General features: G+C 39.2%; 2 pseudogenes; one reads left to right on the forward strand and one right to left on the reverse strand.

Annotated features, from left to right (window-relative positions):
- Positions 1-7,737: 7,737 nt before the first annotated feature.
- On the forward strand, positions 7,738-8,171 carry LOC147374597 (ribosomal biogenesis factor pseudogene; annotated as a pseudogene).
- An 8,473-nt stretch (positions 8,172-16,644) lies between these two features.
- On the reverse strand, positions 16,645-17,090 carry LOC147374598 (small ribosomal subunit protein eS24 pseudogene; annotated as a pseudogene).
- Between the last annotated feature and the right edge of the window lie 274 nt (positions 17,091-17,364).

The following is a 17,364-nucleotide window of genomic DNA, read 5'->3' on the forward strand; positions in this document are numbered from 1 at the left end:
CAATGTGAGAATGAACTAAGAATTTCCAAATTTACCAGTTACTAGAGTATAGGTGCAGAATAGTGTCTAATCATTTATTCATCTATCAACTTATTCAGTAAGTATTTATTTAGTGACATAAACTGTGGATATAGGGAGAGAACATGTAAGGAGGTAGACAGAAAATGCCCCTCTTCTCATTGGAGGAGACAGATAAACAGGTAAATATGTTAGATTGTGATAATTACTGTGAGGGGAATGAACAGGATGACTAGATAGAGAACAAAGAGAGAGGGCACAGAACGGGTAGGAAGTATTTTGATTCGAATCATAGGGAAATTTCTCTGTGAGGAATTATATAGTAGGAATAAGCTGCCAAGGGAATAGCTGGAATAGCTTTATAGCCACAAGTGTTACCAAGTACAAAGACGCTGAGGTTGCAGTAGTGCAGTAGTAGTGTTAATCGCTCAGTCATGTCCTACTCTTCGCTTCCCCATGGACTGTAGCCCACCAGGCTCCTCTGTCCATGGAATTCTCCAGGCAAGAATACTGGAGTGGGTTGCCATTCCTTTCTCCAGGGGATCTTCCCAACCCAGGGATCGAACCTGGGTCTCCTACATTGCAGGCAGATTCTTTATTGTCTGAACCACCATGGAAGCCCTGAGGCTTCAAAGAGGAACCAAATAAAGCCAATATGGTCAGAGTATAGCCTTGGGAAAATTGATACAAAAAGAAGTGGAAGAAGAGGTAAGAGCCAGGCCAGGGTAAAGAGTTTGGACTTTATTTTGATCATAGATTTTTATTCAGTAAGTGAGATGATCTACTTTTTGTTTTACAAAGAATAATCTGATTGCTGTTTGGAGTATGGATGGAAGAAGGCAAGAAAAAAAGCAAGGAGACTAGTTACAAGACACTTTAAACAATCTTGGTGAGACATAGTGGACTTTGAATTAAGGGGGTGGCAATGGGTATGGTGGGGCTTCCCTGGTGGCTCAGCAGTTAAGAATCACCTGCCAATGCAGGAGACACAGTTTGATCCCTGATCTGGGAAGATGCCCTGGAGAAGGAAATGGCAATCCACTCCAGTATTCTTGCCTGGGAAATCCCATAGACAGAGGGGCCTCATGGGCTATAGTCCATGGTGTCATGAAGATTCAGACACGACTTAGTGAACAAACAGCAACAACAACAAAAATGGGTATGGAGAGAAAAGGATAGATTTTAGATACAATGTGGAGGTAGTAGCAGTGGGATCTGATGATGAATGTGATGGTAAAGAATCTGCCTGCCATATAGGCGACCTAGGTTTAATTCTTGAATTGGGAAGATCCACTGAAGAATAGAATGGCTACCACTCCAGTGTTCTCACCAGGAGAATCCCATGAACAGAGGAGCCTGTTGAGCTACAGTCCATGGGGTTGCAGAGTCAGACACGACTGAGCAACTAACACTGACTGATTGACTGAAGAAGGAAAAGAAAGAATAGGATCAAAGATTACTCTTTAGTTTTTGGGCTTTAGCCATCTACTGTGTGGATATACCCTTTACTGATCTATCAGAAACCTGGAAAGAAACAAGATCTGTGGGAAAATCAAGAATTCTGCTTAGATAGACAGTTTGATTTACTTGGACATCCAAGTGGAAATATCAAGTAAGCACTTAGATACGTGGTTCTGGAGACCTGGAGAGATATACGTAATGACACTTATGAGACATCAACGTATTGGTGTATTGTAAGGTAAGGTAGTGGTTAAGGAAACATAGGGAGAATGTGCAGATATGAAAGAAAATAAGTCCTGTGCTGATTTGGAGGCACTCCAAGATTTAGAGACTTTGTAGAGAAGATAGAACAGAAAAGGAGACTGAGAAGATCCAGCTGTAACACAGAGTGTAGTGTACTGAACATGGATAGAGGAGACTGTTTTAAGGGAGTGGTGGTGGTGGTAGTGAATTGTGCTATTGCTGCTGAAAAGTTCAATAAAGAAAAAAAACAACCATCAAATTTGTCAACATGAGAACTGCAACAAGAGCAATCTCTATGGAATAGGTTGAGGGATGAGTGTAAAATGAGGAAATGGAGACAGTGGGTGTAGATAAAATCTCCAGGCATAAAGTAATCATATCAAATATAAACAGCAGTAATATAATTAAATTGTTAACTTAATATACCCCAGTAAACAAAAATATTACCAATTCATAATTATATCACTTATCTCTAGATGGAAATTAATTACAGAAGGTGATAGTGTAATTGGCCCTAAAAATGGGAGGCCCAAGTCCAGAAATCTACCAGTTATTCCAATAGTCTCAGAGGGAGGGTGACAATGAACCTAGAGAGAACTGCTGTCATCACCATAGAGACGGCTTTGGTGAAGAGCAAGGAGAATTCTTCATAGTTCACTATTGTCTGAGTGAAAATTACCTTCATTAGGTTAAATTTTATTTCTCTTTACTTTGATTTCTTGCCTCCCAAACAACCATCTGACTAATAAAATTCTGTGTCCCAAAGTAACTGATACCAGAGAGAAGGGAAAGAAAAACAAAGAGGAGTTTTGATGGAAGGCAGAATGAATGGAAGGATTCATTTTGGAGATGAGATGTTTCTGGTTTCCATTTTTGTTTTTTCTCCCTAAGAAGAAAATAAAGAAGATAGTATGCAATCACACAGCGAAATATGTAGTAACAGACCAAGTGTGGAGCTTGGGTTGCCATAACAGCGTACCACACACTGGATGGTTTAGACAACAGAAATTTATTTTCTCACACTTCTGGAGGTTGGAAATCCAAGATCAAGGTGCCAGGAAATTCAGTTTCTGGTAATATGTCTTTCCCTGGCTTGCAGATTGCCTTCTCCCTGTTCCCTTTCATGAACTTTATTTTGTGTGTGTGTGTGTGTGACGAGAAATCTCTGATGTCTTTTCCTATTCTTATAAGAACACTAGTCCTACCAGATAAGGGTTCTACCCTTATGATCTCATTTAACCTTCATTACCTAAAGGCCCTATCTCCATATACAGTCACTTTGAGGGTTTGGGCATATGAATTTGAGGGGAACACTATTCAGTTCATAACAAATGGTTTTACTCTTAAAAAAGGAGGATGCATTTTCTATTGACTAGATAATAATCAATAGAAATTATTGAAAAATATGAAAGGATTGTGTAGCCATATTACAGTTTGACTACATTTCAAAGCAAGACAGCAGCATGGGAGTGGGAATTCATATAAAGGCCAGAGGTTAAATAGATTTGAAAATTGGAATAGTAGACATAAACAAGAATGTCCAGGAGTATGGGGGAGATGTGGGCAGGAGAAAATATTGTTAATGTGGGCTTCTTCAAAATGGTTGGCCATTGGATTTAAACTAACGCTTTCCTAAATTTTTTCATGTCAATGGCAGGAAAATGACAAAGCAATGACAATTTTTGTAGCATTTTGAGGCATCTATATGGGTCTTGGTGGAAAAAATTTATATTATCAATTTTACATTTTAGTAACATATACTTAGGGAGAATAATGAATAGAAAATTCTACAGAAGATATTACTTTTGAATTTGTTTGCAATTCTAAATAAAATCCTTTAAAATGTCTTAATGAAAAATTTCAGTTTGTTTTCTGAGCATATCATTTTTAATATCAGAATTTTTTCCCTTTAGAATAGCCATATGCCATTATTGATTAAGACTTTTAAGTGGTGATACATTTAAATTCTTGATAGTCATTATTGATATAATAAGTAAGTATATAATAAAAATTAAAATAGAATTTTTAGGACATTTGTAGGAATTGAAATCAGTTTCAAAAATGATTTTAAGAAGTTTTTTTTCACTGGCAAATGTAATATTGGACTTTCTCTAAAATAGTAAAGAGATTGAAATCCAGTTAAACTTTTCCAGACCAAGAATTTAAATGCATTTGCATTGTTAGAAGAATCTTCCTGTCACTAGCTTGGTGGCTGCAGAAGGGACAAATTAACCATGACTTATTTAGGAGGACATTTTGGGATGTAGTCTCCATCTGTGCCTGCCCAGGGTTCTGCCTGACCTCTTCACTCCAAATCCTGGAGCATGGGCTGTATTACCTGATTGACTGGAACACAAACTCCTTCAACAGCTTCCTAAGCCACTTGTGGGGAATGGGCAGTGACTGAGTGCTGAAACACTTGAGGATGTCCAAGTGATAGAACACATCCTTGTCCATGCTCATCATTGTGTGACAGAATGGGAGGCACCAAGGGTTACTCATTTTTTGTGGGCAGCACTTGAGTTGCCTCCTGAGGAGCCCCAGAGAAGGCTGCTATCTGCCAGGGTTTACCAAATGGAATAGTGGTCGATCCAGACCCCACCATACTTCTTGAAGATTAAATAGAACATCATTTTAGGTAGCTCTAAGTTTTGCAAAGAGACAATTATAATAAAATCAGAAGAGGGATGATGGTTTCAAGAACTAGGAGAAGTTGTAATGAGGAAAAAGAATAGGTTCATTCTACTCAGAGCTTACATTCTAAAAATTCTGTCCATGTCCCCCGCTTTGTGCTTAAAATATAAAAAACACAAAATGATGTGTTTATTCAGACCAGTGGATCATCCAACTCAATCCTTTTATATACTAGCACCAAGAAATATTTTATAGGAAAACATAATTCTTTCCAAGCAAGGAATAATACCAAATTTGCTTAGTTAAAAAAAAAAAACAGCAAGCTATCTATTGTAGATAAGTCATCTGTGTATTTGTGTCAGTCTTCTTGAATATAATGTAGTACTCGTCTGGTAGTAGCCAATATACATTTTAAACAGCTTTATTGAGATATTATTTGCATACTATGCAATTCATCCTTATAAAGTGTATAATTCCATGATTTTTCATATGTTCACAGAGATGTGCAACTGTCACCACATTCAATTTTAGAGCATTTTCTTCACCTCAGGAAATAACTCTGTAACCTTTAGCTATTATCATCCTACTGCCCCATAACTTTCTTAGCTCTAAGCAACCAGTAATTTACCTTCTGCCTGTAGATATTGCCTATTCTGGCCTTTCAAATGAATGGAATCATATAATATGGAGGCTTTTGTGACTAACTTTTTTCACTTAGCATAATGTTTTTTTTAAGATTCATCTGCTGCTGCTGGTAAGTCGCTTCCGTCGTGTCCAACTCTGTGCGACCCCATAGACGGCAGCCCACCAGGCTCCACCCTCCCTGGGATTCTCCAGGCAAGAACACTGAAGTGGGTTGCCATTTCCTTCTCCAATGCAGGAAAGTGAAAAGTGAAAGTGAAGCCGCTCAGTCCTGCCCGACTCTTAGCGATCCCATGGACTGCAGCCTACCAGGCTCCTCCGTCCATGAGATTTTCCAGGCAAGAGTACCGGAGTGGGTTGCCATTGCCTTCTCCATAAGATTCATCTAAGTTGTACCAAAAGGCTTCCCTGGTGGTTCAGACAGTAAAGAATCTGCCTGCAATACATGAGTGAAAGTCGCTCAGACGAGTCTGACTCTTTGCGACCCCATGGACTGTAGTCTGTGGAATTCTCCAGGTCAGAATACTGGAGTGGGTAGCCTTTCTCTTCTCCAGGGGATCTTCCCAACCCAGGGACGGAACCTAGGTCTCCCACATAGCAGGCAGATTCTTTACCAGCTGAGCCACTAGGGAAGCTCAAGAATACTGGAGTGGGTTACCTATCCCTTCTCCAGCGGATCTTCCCGACACAGGAATCGAACCAGTGTCTCCTGCATTGCAGGCTGATTCTTTATCAGCTGAGCTACCAGTGAATCACACAGTACAGGAGACCCTTGTTCAGTCTTGGGTTGGGAAGATCCCCTGGAGAAGGGAATGGCAACCCACTCCAAAATTCTTGCCTGGGAAATCTCATGAACAGAAGAACCTGGCGGGCTACAGTCCAGGCAGTCACAAAGAGTTGGAGACAACTGGGCGACTAACACTTTTCAAACTGTACCCCAAAATGTACAAACTACCATACACTTGTGCTCATTTCACATGCTGGCAAGGTTATGCTGTAAATCCTTCAAGCTAGACTTCAGCAGTACTTAAATGGAGAATTTCAAGATGTATAAGCTAGGTTTAGAAAAGGCAGAGGAACCAGAGATCAAATTGTCAACATTCCTTGGAACATGGAGACAGCAAGGGAGTTCCAGAAAAACATCTACTTCTGCTTCACTGACTATGCTAAAGCCTTTGTGTAGATCACAGCAAACTGGGGAAAAATTCTTGAGAAGATGGGAGTACCAGACTACCTTACCCCTCTTCTGAAAAACCTGTAAGTGGGTCAAGAAGCAACAGTTAGAACTGAACATGGAACAACTGACTGCTTCAAAATTGGAAAAGGAGTCCAACAAGGCTGTATATGTCACCCTGCTTGTTTAACTTCTATGCAGAGTACATCATGTGAAATATGAGGCTGGATGACTCACAAGCTGGAATAAAGATTGCCAGGATAAATATTAACAGACTCAGATATGCAGATGAAACCACTCTAATGGCAGAAAGTGAAGAGTAGCTAAAGAGCCACTCGATGAGGGTGAAAGAGCAAAGTGAAAAAGCTGGTGTGAAAATAACATTCAAAACACTAAGATCATGGCATCTTGTCCCATCACTTTATGACAAATAGAAGGTGAAAAAGTGGAAGCAGTGACAGGTTTTATTTTCTTGGGCTCCAAAATTGCTCAAGATGGTAACTGCAGCCATGAAATGGAAAGACTCTTGCTCCTTGGATGAAAAACTATGACAAACCTAGGCAGTGTATTCAAAAGCAGAGATTGCTTTCTGACAAAGGTCCATATAGTCAAAGCTATGGTTTTTCCAGTAGTCACGTACAAGTATGAGAGCTGGACCATACAGAAGACGGAGAGCTGAAGAATCAATGCTTTTGAATTGTGGTATTGGAGAAGACTCCCGAGTGTCACTTGGACTGCAAGGAGATCAAACCAGTCAATCCTAAAGGAAATCAACCTTGAATATTCATCGCAAGGATTGTTGCTGAACAATCAGTTTGGCCACCTGATTTGACTCATTGGAAAAGACCCTGATGTTGGGAAGGATTGAGGGCAGAAGGAGAAGGGAATAGCAGAGGATGATATGGTTAGATAGCATCACTGACTCAATGGACATGAATCTGAGCAAATTCTGGGAGATAATGGAGGACAGAGGAGCTGGCTTGCTTCAGTCTGTGAGGTTGCAAAGAGCCAGACATGACTTAGCAACTTAGCAACAACAGCTGTACTATTTATCAATACTTCTTCTTTTTATGGCCAAATAATATTTCATTATATGAATATACTACATTTTATTTTTGCATTTGTCCACTGACTGATATTTGGGTGTCCCCCCGACATTTTGTCTACTATGATGAATGCTGCTATAAGTATTCCTACACAAGTTTTTGTGTTGGCATATATTTTATTGCTCTGGGGTGTATATCTAAAAGTTGAATTGCTGGGTCATGTGGTAGCTCTGTGTTTAATCATTTGAGAAACTACAAGAATGTTTTCTAAAGTGACTGAAGTATTTTATATTCTCATCAACAGTGTGTGGGTGCTCTGATTTCTCTACATCCTCATCAGCTCCTATTATTATCTGACCTATTAATTCTTGCCATCTCAGTGGGTGTGAAGTGGTATTTCATTTTGTTTTCGATTTGCAAACTTTCTGTTGACTAATGATATTGAGAATCTTTCCATATGCTTATTGGCTATTTGTATATCTTCTTTAGAGAAATGCTCATTTAAAAAACCAGGTTCTGGCAGATGGCGTTACCTGGAACCTGAGAGGCTATACAAGGGTGTCGGAGGCCTGGTGAGAGACAATGGCCAAGAACAAACTAAGAGGGCAGAAGTCCAGGAATGTATTCCACATAGCCAGCCAAAAAAGCTTTAAGGTTAAAAATAAAGCAAAACCAGTTACCACTAATCTTAAGAAGATAAACATTGTGAATGATGAAAAAGTTAACAGAGTGAATAAAGCTTTTATGGATATACAGAAGGAACTGGCAAACTTCTCAAAAGGCCTTTCCCTTGAACCTCTGCAGAAACAACTGATACCTCAGCAGTGTCATGAAAATGTACCAGTTAATGTTGATGAAGCTACCAGATTAATGGCTCAGTTGTAATATACCAATGATGCATCAAATTCCCCAAAAAGACCAATAAATTTAATCTTTTATAAAAAAAAAAATAAATAAAAAACCAGGTTCTCTCTCTTTTTTTTTTTTAAATGAGCTGTAATAATTCTTTACATAACCTAGATGTAAGGTCCTTATCACATATGTGATTTAAAAGTATTTTCTTTTGTTGTATTATATATGTTGTGTTTTTTATTTTTTTTAATGGTGTCTTAGAGAAGGAAATGGCAACCCCCTCCAGTACTCTTGCCTGGAAAATCCTGTGGACGGAGAAGCCGGGTAGGCTATAGTCCATGGGGTCTCAAGGAGCGACACGACTGAGCGACTTCACTTTCACTTTGAAGCACAAAAATTTTAAATTTTGGGCTTCCCTGGTGGTCCAGTGGCTAAGACTCCACACTCTCAATGCAGGAGGCCCCAGTTTGATCCCTGGTCGGGAACTAGATCCCCCATGCTGCAACTAGGAGCTCGAATGACACAACTAAAGATCCCCTGTGCCACCCCATGCCATAACGGAGATTGAAAATCCCATGTGCCACAACTAAGAGCGGGTGCAGCCAAGTAAATAAATAAATATTTAAAAATCCTTTGAATTTTAATGAAGTTATTTTTTTTCTTCTGTTGCTCATGATTTTAGTGTCATATTTAAGAATTCTTTGTCAAATACTGTGTTTTCTATGAATTTTATAGTTTCAGCTTTTACATTTAGGGACTTTGATCCAGTTTGAATTGTTTGGTATCTGTTGTTAGGTAAAGATGTTTTGATTACCTACTATTTATCTAGTTGGTGAGGGAGGTATCCTCTATCATAAATAGTATGAGATGGCTGAACACATAATATCTAGCACTGGACAGATGAAATCCAATAGAAGATTATCAATCAATCATGCTTGCAGCCCCAGAGAGGACACAGCATATCATACAGAGCCACATGGGGGCTGCACTTGAGAATAGTAAGGATAAGCAGAGGCTGTGGGAGCCAGACTTTGGAATATCCAGAGGATGAGGTGATCACTGGCTCCCACGGGAGATCATTGGCTTGTTTGTGGTTGGCTTGTTTAAATTTCATGGACTGGCAAGGAGATAAAGCCCATTAGACTGAGGATGGAGTGTGTTGTACCTGGTGCAGCTGACAGAGGAACTAGTCAGATGGGAAACCTTTCCTGTGGGGTGGGGGGCATATCTCACAAGAACAAGGAATCTTATGCTTAAGACTTTGGGGCCCTGCAAGGCTCAAAGAAGTCAACGCAGCACAGGAAATGTTAGACTTTGTAATGTGCTGTGCTTAGTCACTCAGTCGTGTCTGACCCTTTGCAACCCCATGGACTGTAACCCGTCAGGCTCCTCTGTCTGGGGGTGGGTTGCCATGCCCTCCGCTAGGGGATCTTCACAACCCAGGGTTGGAACCCAAGTCTCCTGCACTGCATGTGGGATTCTTTACCATCTGAGCCACTAGGCAAGCCCAAGAATACTGGAGTGGGTAGCTTATCCCTTCTTCAGGGGGTCTTCCTGACGCAGGAATCAAACCAGGGTCCCCTGCATTGAAGGCAGATTCTTTACCAGGTGAGCTATCAGGGAAGCCCAGATTTTGTAATACCAGAAAACAATTCTTTTGTATGTGGCCATCCAGTTGTCCCAACACCATTTGTTGAAAAAATTATTCCTTCCCCATTGAATGGTCTTGGCAACCTTGTTGAAAATCAGTTGTCCCACAGATGTATGTGTTCAGTTCTGGATTCTCAGATCTATTCCAGTGATCTGTCAGTATATATCTTTTTCTAGTACCACACTGTCTTGATTAAAAAGCAGAGACATTTGTCAACAAAGGTCCATCTAGTCAAGGCTATGGTTTTTCCAGTGGTCATGTATGGATGTGAGAGAGTTGGACTATAAAGAAAGCTGAGGACAGAAGAATTGATGCTTTTGAACTGGGGTGTTGGAGAAGACTCTTGAGAGTCCCTTGGACTGCAAGGAGATCCAACTGGTCCATCCTAAAGATCAGTCCTGGGTGTTCCTTGGAAGGACTGATGTTGAAGCTAAAACTCCAATACTTTGGCCACCTCATGTGAAGAGCTGACTCATTTGAAAAGACACTGATTCTGGGAGGGATTGGGGGCAGGAGGAGAAGGGGACGACAGAGGATGAGATGGCTGGATGGCATCACTGACTTGATGGACGTGAGTCTGAGTGAACTCCGGGAGTTGGTGATGGACAGGGAGGCCTGGCGTGCTGCGGTTCATGCGGTCGCAAAGAGTTGGACACAACTGAGTGAGTGAACTGACTGACTGTCTTGATTTCCATTGCTTTGTAGTCAGATCAGATTCAGATCAGTCGCTCAGTCGTGTCCGACTCTAACCCATGGAAAAGAAATGCAAAAAAGCAAAATGGCTGTCTGGGGAGGCCTTACAAATAGCTGTGAAAAGAAGAGAAGCGAAAAGCAAAGGAGAAAAGGAAAGATATAAACATCTGAATACAGAGTTCCAAAGAATAGCAAGAAGACGCAAGAAGAGCAAATAGCAATAGCAAATAGCAAGAAGAGATAAGAAAGCCTTCCTCAGTGATCAATGCAAAGAAATAGAGGAAAACAACAGAATGGGAAAGACAAGGGATCTCTTCAAGAAAATCAGAGATACCAAAGGAACATTTCATGCAAAGATGGGCTCGATAAAGGACAGAAATGGTACGGACTTAACAGAAGCAGAAGATATTAAGAGATGGCAAGAATACACAGAAGAACTGTACAAAAAAGATCTTCACAAACCAGATAATCACGATGGTGTGATCACTCACCTAGAGCCAGACATCCTGGAATGTGAAGTCAAGTGGGCCTTAGAAAGCATCACTACGAACAAAGCTAGTGGAGGTGATGGAATTCCAGTTGAGCTATTCCAAATACTGAAAGATGATGCTGTGAAAGTGCTGCACTCAAAATGCCAGCAAATTTGGAAAACTCAGCAGTGGCCACAGGACTGGAAAAGGTCAGTTTTCATTCCAATCCCAAAGAAAGGCAATGCCAAAGAATGCTCAAACTACCGCACAATTGTTTTGTAGTACATATGGAAATTGGAAAGTGTGAGTTTTCTACTTTTTCTTATTTTCCAGGATTGGAAATATTTTCTTCATCCAACTTTAGAGTTAAGTGATTTTGGAAAAACTGGTGCTAGCTTTATGAAACCAGAGATATTATAAGACTAGTTAACCATGTTACCTGAAAAAGAGAAAAAAGCAGCCCATGTAACACTTGTTTTTTTTTTTAAATTATTTTTACATTTTAATGAGATTTGAATACAAATATACATAGATCATATAGTTAAGTTACATTATTAACTTCTTTAGCATTTTGTCAAAATAATGTTTATACCTGATATTTTATATAAAATAAAAATTTCACTATACTTACTATGTAAATTAGCCCCAAACAATTTGGCTGTTACCTTTAGCTATAAACAGATATGACAAATTCAAGCTGATTTGGGAAATTATTTAATCAGTTAGAGACAAAATGTGTGCAAATGAAAATGAAATGTCATGTCTTACAAATCAATTTCAAGCTGAAATAATTTAATTTCTACATACAATTGGAGTTTTCCATACATATTAACAATGTAGTCAAAGCTACATTTTTACCTTTATATCACTATGATGTTTTTCAAGGATGTGTTATGAGTTACAGGAAATGAGACTGCATGTATAAAGTTTACCAGAATGAAACTTAGAAGGAAAAAACACAAATTATATATATTTTTATTAGGTTTATTGCATATTTATATTTAATATATGGACTTTACATTTAAATGACATTTACAAAAAATAAAAGCTAACGTTTCTATGTTCCTCACAATGGTCTGGCCTTGTGCTTTATGTACTTTTTAATCTTTAAATTAGCCTATAAGGTAGGCACTCTCATTATCATACCAGTTTTATAATAAAGAAACAGATGCTTAGAAAATTTAAATAACCTGCTTGTGATTATGCTGCTAATGATTGGTAAAGCTGAAATGAATCTCTGTCTTTCTGACTATAAAACTCATATTCTTATAAGACATGCTGTAATACTCCTGCTGCCTCTCATAATATTCTCATATTTAACGAAATTCTGGAGAACTGTATGACTAATAAAGAAAATACGAATAAAGCAAAAAACATTTCAGATTAATACTGCTCTTTCAAATAGAAATTTTATATGACTTTTCCCAGTGTACACTTCAAAGTCTCAACAGATGTTTGAACAAGATGTCTTGACTTAAATTTGCTCTAAGAATGTTGAGAAGTTTGATGGGATTAGTAGAAAACAGTTAATTGTCCATTTAAGTGCAGAAACTTTTTTTTTTATAAAAATCTGGCTTAAAAAAGGGATAGCTTGAATTGACTTAGAAGAAGACTTCAGGCTTTCTTTTTAAAATTAATTCTTTATTTCATTGAAGTACAGTTGATTTACAATAGTTCCAGGTGTACAACATAGTGATGTTGAATATTTTTGTAGATTACACTCCATTTAAAGTTGGTGTAAAGTACAGCCTACATTCCCTATGCTGTACAATATATCCATGTAGTTTATTTTTATCCACACTAGTTTGTACCTCTTTATCCCCTACCCTTATCTTGCCCATTCCCCCTTCCCTCTCCCACTGATATCCATTAGTTAGATCTCTATATCTGTGAGTCAGAAGCAGACTCTTTCTTTGTTCTGGAAAAAAACTGCCATGGGCCATTTTGTTACACAAAACTACCAAGGAAATTGGAGGAGTTTGGGAATCTGTGGCTCTAAGGGGCTAAACTGTCCTTTATGGTGCATCAAGGTTTGTCTAGGAATAGGTGTATCTGCATTTCTGCAGAAAGTGTTTCCTTTGGAGAAGAGTTTCTTTTTCTATATATGTCATCAAGCAGATCTATGCCTGCTAACTGGTGTGCTGCGATTATGTACTTGCTTTAGCAACAGCTCACAGGCAATCTGCTCCTGTGGACAGGAAAAGTCAATTCATTGAACACATACCTATAGAACATCATTTGTGGATCAGATACTGTGGAAGGTGCTAGAATACAGAAGGAAAAGTGATACAAAAATCCATGTAGCCTCTATTCTAGTAGAGGAAGGCAGATAACAGTGGTAAGTAAAATGTGTTGTGTATCAGATGTTGAGAAGTGCTCTGGAGAAAAATAAATGCAACAGAGAGTGGGGAATGTGTTAGATGGATTCCCAATGCTGTTTACATGGAACACACACGGATGCTCAGTCACATCGACTCTTTGCAACCATGAGCTGTAGCCCACTTGGCTCCTCTGTGCATGTTGATTTCCCAGGCAAGAATACTGGAGTGGGTTGCCATTTTCTACTTCCGGACACAGGGATCCAACCCATGTCTCTTGCGTCTCCTGCATTGACAGGTGAATTCTTTACAACTGAATCACCTGGGAAGCCATTGTTTACATATTTATTTAGAAATTACTTTAAACTTACAGGAAAAAAGGGTTCAAGAAACTACTGTTTATATGAACCATAGAGGAAGTAGCTATCACTCCTGAACAACTTTGTCCTACACAACCATAACAGAGCAATAAGAATTAGGATATTAGCATCGATCCTTTACTGCCATCTCATTTTGTTTCATCAGTTGTTCTTGTAATGTTCTTTATGCAATAGGACTCTAACTAGGATCACGTATTACATTTGGTTGTCATGTCCTTTTTGTGTCCTTCAATCAAAAACAGTTTTTCATTGATGGGGGAATCCTTACACAATGTATACGTGTATCAAATTATTATGTTGCACACTTTAAATATCTTAGAATTTTATTTGTCAAGTATATTTCAATAAAGCTGGGAAAAAGCACAGTTTTTCGATGTTTCTTTGACTTTCAACCTTGACACTTGTGAAGAGTTCTGGCTGAACATTTTGTAAAGTGTCCCTGTATATGGATTTATCTGATGATTCCTGATGATTAGATTCCAATTATACATTTTTGGTAAAATGCAACATAAGTAAAGTTGTGTTCTTATTTTATCCTGTCAAGTGATAGGCGATTTCAGTTTGTCTCATAATTGATAACGTTAACTTTGATCACTTCATTAAGAAGTAGGCATCACCACTGTAAAATTACTCTTTTTCCTTTTGTAATTAAAAAAGCATTTTATGAGCAGGTATTTTGAGAGTATGTAAATGTCCCATTTTGCATTGACTTTCATCCACTAGATATAGCATCTATCTATATTTCTTGCTTGATTACTACTATGATGGTCCATTAGTTTCACTACATTTATTAGTCATCATTCTACTACAGAGAAAATCTTTCCCTTCTCTCCATTTATTTGTTATTTTAAATCTTTATATCAAGGTGAATTCATGAATTTTGTTTTATTCAGCAGGTTATATTTTTTTAGCATTGTTATTTAATTTTTTGTTCAAATTTTCCCAGATTTGGCCAGTGGGGTCCCTTTCAAGCTGACATCTATGTCATTTTGACAAAACCTCATCTTTGTGCACTTTCTTTCTCTCTAGCATGTTAGATGCTTCGGGTTTATCTTGTAATTTCTCTGCCCTGCCCTGTAATCAATCACTTTAAAAGATCCCTGGAAGTGGAAGTTTAGTTCAGTTCAGTTCAGTTGCTCAGTCGTGTCCGACTCTTTGCGACCCCATGAATTGCAGCATGCCAGGCCTCCCTGTCCATCACCAACTCCCGGAGTTCACCCAGACTCATGTCCATTGAGTCAGTGATGCCATCCAGCCATCTCATCCTCTGTCGTCCCCTTCTCCTCCTGCCCCCAATCCCTCCCAGCATCAGTCTTTTCCAATGAGTCAACTCTTCGCATGAGGTGGCCAAAGTACTGTAAGTGGAAAATAACACTGAATATTTGGAAACTAAGATCTGAGTGCTAGATATGCTTGTGGCTAATAAGAGTTTGCTGCCCCTAGATCTTTTTAATGGACAGAGCTGGGATTATATGTATGATTATACACACATATACATATACACATTTACATACATGTTTATTTCTATATCTAATATACTGAAAGCATGAGTTAATATTAGCTTCCAGCTCCAGTCCAACACCACAGTTCATTTTAATTTTCTCCTTTTCCACATTTGTAAATCCCTTCTCCCCCAGTAGAAACTTGGCTGCCATTACCTTTAACATATTTTTGTATTAGATCACTTCTTGCTGAATATAACCAGTTTCCTGATGCTGCTACCAGCCCTCACTTCCTCATGGCTGAACTCTTCACTCTCTACTCATCTTTTCCTTTTTAGATCTTGACATCTGACTTTAAGCTTCCTCTGACCGTGGTCCATTCATTGATGTCTTCCTCATCCCATCGATTCTTATGTATTGCACAGGTTTGCTGCCCCTTAACTCTACCCTGCATGAATGTTTAATTTTCTGGGCTTCGGAGTAAATTATTTAGGAAGGCAGGAAGAATACTAGGTTGCCATTTTTAATGGAATGGTCAGGAAACACCTTGCTAAGAAGATTAAATTTGAGGGATGGTTTGAAGTTGGTGAGGGAGTGAATCCTGCGGGTATTTGGAGAAGAGTATTCCAGGCAGCGGTAGTAACATGTGCAAAGGCCCTGAGGCACAAAGATATCCTGTGAGTTAAAGGCAAGGAGGCCACCATCACTGAAGCAAATGAGCAAAGGAGAGAGTGATAAATCAGGTCAGAGAGGTATCAGGAGGCCAGATTCTGTAGGACTTTGTGGACCAATGCACAGTTTTGGCTCTTCTCTAAGTAAGCTGGAGTGCCATAGGAGGGCTTTGAGCAACAGAGCAATGAATTTCACTTTGGGTTTAAAAGGTGACATTGGTTCCTATGTTGAGAATAAACTCTGTATGTGAGTGGTGATGAGGGGATGGAGGGAGATGGAAGTTGAAAGCAAGTAAAACAGCCAAAAATACTCTTAGAGTGATGAGAAGAGAAATTAGCTATGGAGGTCATGCAAAGTGGTCAGGATCTGGATATATTTTGAAGGGAAAGCTGATGGGATTTGTGGTGGGTTAGATATAGAGCTTTGTATAAAAGATATATAGATAACACATACTTAATCACTGAAATGTAAGCTTAAGGGAGTCAGAGATGAGAGTTGGACTGTAAAGAAAGCTGAGCACAGAAGAATTGATGCTTTTGAACTATGGTGTTTGAGGGGACTCTTGAGAGTCCTTTGGACTGCAAGGAGATACAACCAGTCCATCCTAAAGGAGATCAGTCCTGGGTGTTCCTTGGAAGGACTGATGTTGAAGCTGAAACTCCAGTACTTTGGCTACCTAATGCGAAGAGCTGACTCATTTGAAAAGACCCTGATGCTGGGAAAGATTGAAGGCGGGAGAAGGAGACGACAGAGGATGAGATGGTTGGATGGCATCACCGACTCAATGGGCATAAGTTTGAGTAAACTCCGGGAGTTGGTGATGGACAGGGAGGCCTGGAGTGCTGTAGTCCATGGGTTCGCAAAGAGTCGGACATGACTGAGCAACTGAACTGAACTGAACTGTACTGAAAATGTTTTAGTTTATTTTCTTTTTCATGAAAAATCTGCACAATCACCACAGATACAGTCTGTTGTCCAATCTCCAGCTCACTTTTTGCCAGCACCAACATTGGCCTTTACATTCCCCCTGACTTTCTGCATTCTGTTCTTGCATTTCTTTTACTGTTTTCTTGAGGTCTTTTTCTTCTCATATAGGCCACGTCTTGCAAGCCTGTGTTTGCGCTCATTCTTCTTTGCATAATCCAGGGAATGGTAAATCATGCCAAAGCCAATTGTCTTGCCACCACCAAAATGGGTTCTGAATCCAAATACAAAGATGACATCTGGTGTGGTCTTGTACATTTGGCCAGTTTTTCCCGAATTTCTGTTTTACGTACTGTTGCCTTTCCAGGGTGAAGAACATCGATGACCATTTGTTTCCGCTGAAGCAGTCGGTTGGTCATGAACTTCCTGGTCTGGATAGTTACTGTGTCTTTCACGATGGCAGCTGATCTTTAAGCAGCCAGGGAGGAAAAGAGCGGAGTCAGAGATTTTTGTTTTTGATCAGTTTTTCTTACTGTTATAGCCCCAGCTCCTAGAATTATACTTGGCATGTATCAAATATTCAACAAATAATCGTTGAATGAAAAAAAAAGAAATAGGAATCCTAGTCTTTGTACTTTTTGAGGAATTTGCATTTTTTCCTTTAATGGGGTGTGTGGAAATTACCACTAAAAAATATTGGGAAGCCTGTATTTAGTCAACTGATAAAATGTGACATGAGTACAA

The sequence above is a fragment of the Bos grunniens genome, chromosome 4, assembly GCF_055505025.1.
Source record: "Bos grunniens cultivar Pamir isolate PY7600 chromosome 4, Bosgru_T2T1.0, whole genome shotgun sequence".
NCBI classification, from domain to species: domain Eukaryota; kingdom Metazoa; phylum Chordata; class Mammalia; order Artiodactyla; family Bovidae; genus Bos; species Bos grunniens.